The sequence below is a fragment of the Panthera tigris genome, chromosome E2 (genome assembly GCF_018350195.1).
Source record: "Panthera tigris isolate Pti1 chromosome E2, P.tigris_Pti1_mat1.1, whole genome shotgun sequence".
Taxonomy (NCBI): Eukaryota; Metazoa; Chordata; class Mammalia; order Carnivora; family Felidae; genus Panthera; species Panthera tigris.
This window is the reverse complement of record NC_056674.1, coordinates 18,335,489-18,338,518: the sequence shown is the minus strand read 5'-3', so window position 1 is coordinate 18,338,518 and position 3,030 is coordinate 18,335,489. Positions and strand designations below refer to the sequence as shown.

Below are 3,030 nucleotides of genomic sequence, written 5' to 3'. Positions count from 1 at the left end.
AAATTCACGGTGGAATACTACTCAGCCATAAAAAAGAATGGAATATTGACATTTATGACAATATGGGTGGACCTTGAAGGCATTATACTGGGTGAAATAAGTCAGACAGAGAAAGACAAATACCACGATTTTACTTGTATGTGGAATCTAAAAAACTCAACAAACTAAAATTTAGAGAAATAAAAAACAGATTGGTTTTAGAGGGGAGGAATGTTGAGGAGTGGGTGGAATTAGTGATGGGAGTCAAGAAGTACAAACTTCCAGTTATAAAATAAATAAATCATGGAGATGTAATGTACAACATGGTGACAATGGTCAATAATATTTTATTGCATATTTGAAAGTTATTAAGAGAATAAATCTTAAAAATTCTTATTACAAGAAAAAAATTTTGTAATTTTGTATGATGATGGATGGTAATTAGATTTATCGTGGTGATTATTTCAGTGTATACAAATATCGAATCACTATGTTGTACACCTGAAACTAATATAACATTATATTTCAGTTATACCTGTCTCTGTATAGAGGGATGATAATTGAAGAGGGGTTTGAAGAGGGATAATTAAAACAGAAGGTTATATTAGTTTCAGGTGTACAACATAATATAATACTGTATATAATATATATTTTATGTATGTTGTACATTATAATAATATGTATAATATATTTGTTATGTGTATGTATATATATAATATATGCCTGTGACTTGAATCAGATCTTAATATCAGGTATATTAAAATTTTGTCAATAGTCAAAACACTGTTTACAACCTTGGATTATTTTATTTCATGCACCAACTTATTAAATCATGCCTTATAAATCCATAAAAGAGACACATTTGTAATTGCATGAAAATCAAGTATTTAGAAATAAATATAATAAAACATGTAAAATCTCTACATTAATAACTGTACATTACTGGGAGAAATTTAACAAACCCTAAATAAAAGAAATATTTATGATGTCAATGGATCAGAAGTCTAAATATTGTAATATACTGATTCTACCCAAATTTATCTTTCAATTCAATGAAGTCCCCATTTATTAAAACATAGGGTTTTGGCGGGGATGGAAACTACAAGCTGATTCCAAAATTTTTATACAAATGGCTAAGACTAATCAAGACAGTCTTGAAGGACGAAGTTGGAAAATCTATACTACCAGATATCATGACTTATTACAAAGGGATAGTAATAAAAATACCACGGCATTGATGCAAGGATGCGTAAACAGATTGTATTCATCAGAGTTCAGTGAGGAGACAGAAACAACACTGGTGATGATGTTGACATGAATATGGGCCAAGGTGCTTGGTCTCTAGGTTTTACATTTGGTCACTCCTGAATATCAGGAGCCTATGAAGGCAGGGACTAAACTTTTTTGGTCACCCCTGTGTCCCCAGTAGCACCCTACCCAGGGCCTGGCTCAGAAGGGGCAAAAGTAGTTCCTACTGAATGAACATCTACCTGAACAAGACAGTGAAGAGACCCCTTCCTGGACAGACTGACCATGAAGGCTTATGGGTGGGAGACAGAGCCTGCTTTTCCACTGGAAGGCAAACCCCTGGCCCAGGTGGGCTTAGGAAACAAAGCCTAGGTGAGGGTCAGATGCAGGACTGATGCCCTGGTCCAGTCACCTGTAGATGGAGGCCATGGGGCAGGTAAGCCACATGTTGTTGGTCAACGTGCCCAACTGATATATGTCAAAGATGAAGTATGGTTGGTTGATTTCCTTAACGTGGTCACAGGGTACAAGACAGGCTTCCACCTGCAATTCGGGCCACATACGGCTGTGTCGTGCCTTCTCCGCTCTCAGATAGAGCCAACAGGGCATGGGTTTTTCCTGGGGCTCCCCAATGTAGCAATACCCCAGGCGTTTCCACTCACCAGGCCCCCCACAGCAGTTACAGTCCTGCCGGGGCTCCCAGTGGGTGAAGACGAGTACGTGGCCACCCAGTCTCAGGGTCTCATTTTGCAGGGGCTTTTGGCCCAGGCTTTTGTGCGTAACATGCAAGGCGGTGGGTGGCATCTTGGAAATCAATCTCATACTCTACCACGAGGGCGTTGTCATTGTCCTGGCAGTGATAGAGGCCTGTCTGGGAGGGCTGAGGGTTGGTCAGTTGAAGGCTGCCCCCAGGCAGTTTCTTTATGTGAGGCATTGAGGAGAGCAGGAAGGGATCTTCCCCTAGAAAGGAAGAGAAGCACCAGAGTGCTTTGGGATAGTCACACTGCAGGACGACATCATTGCCTGAGACTAGGGCCTGCTGGCAGAGACTCTTGTAGGCACAACTGATTCATATCTGGGCCCACAGAGTGGGGAGAGAAAGGCTAAGCAGTCACAGGGTGGCCAACACGGTAGCCTGAGACTACAAAAGGGTGCTGGGAACCATCCTGGGCATTGTGAAGTCACCCACAGAACTCGGGCATCAGCCCTGGGAAGTGGAATGAAACTGGGTCTGCTGCACTTCTAGGAGTACACAGACATCACTGGTCTGTACCATTTCTAAAATCCACTGAGGAAACACTGCAAGGGCCTCCTGTCTTGCAAGTGGGGAGGACCGCTTAATTAGCACCAGATCTGCTAATTGAGGTGGGGTGGGGGTGCTTTCTAAATCTTTGTCCCCTGGGCTCCTGTCTCCACTCTCCAGAGAACTATCTTCTTTGCCATTATCATCCTTGGTTACATCTGAGGTGCCATTGAAAGAGGTGCCCTCCTTTCCACATGAACGGTTTCCTTGGCCTGCTTCCTGCCTTCCAAAGTTTGGGACCTAAGGATTCTCAGAGGCTCCAGCCAACTCCATTTGCAAAAAAACCCACACCCACAGTTCTGTGCAAGGTGTGCCCCATCTCTTTCCCACTCTCTCCCTCTCTGTCTGTCACTGCAGAGGCACCGCATCAGGCACGCATCGGGAGCCATATTCTTCGTTTCTCTTTCACTGAGCACTTTTGCCTACCTGGGGGTATCTTAAGGATTTTCTGGGAGTATCTGAATTCATTCAGAGTCTTTAACAATGGGTAATCAAGATTT

General features: G+C 42.4%; 1 pseudogene; it reads right to left on the bottom strand.

Moving 5' to 3' along the window:
* Nucleotides 1-1,635: 1,635 nt before the first annotated feature.
* LOC102961836 lies at nt 1,636-2,503 on the bottom strand (annotated as a pseudogene).
* Between the last annotated feature and the right edge of the window lie 527 nt (nt 2,504-3,030).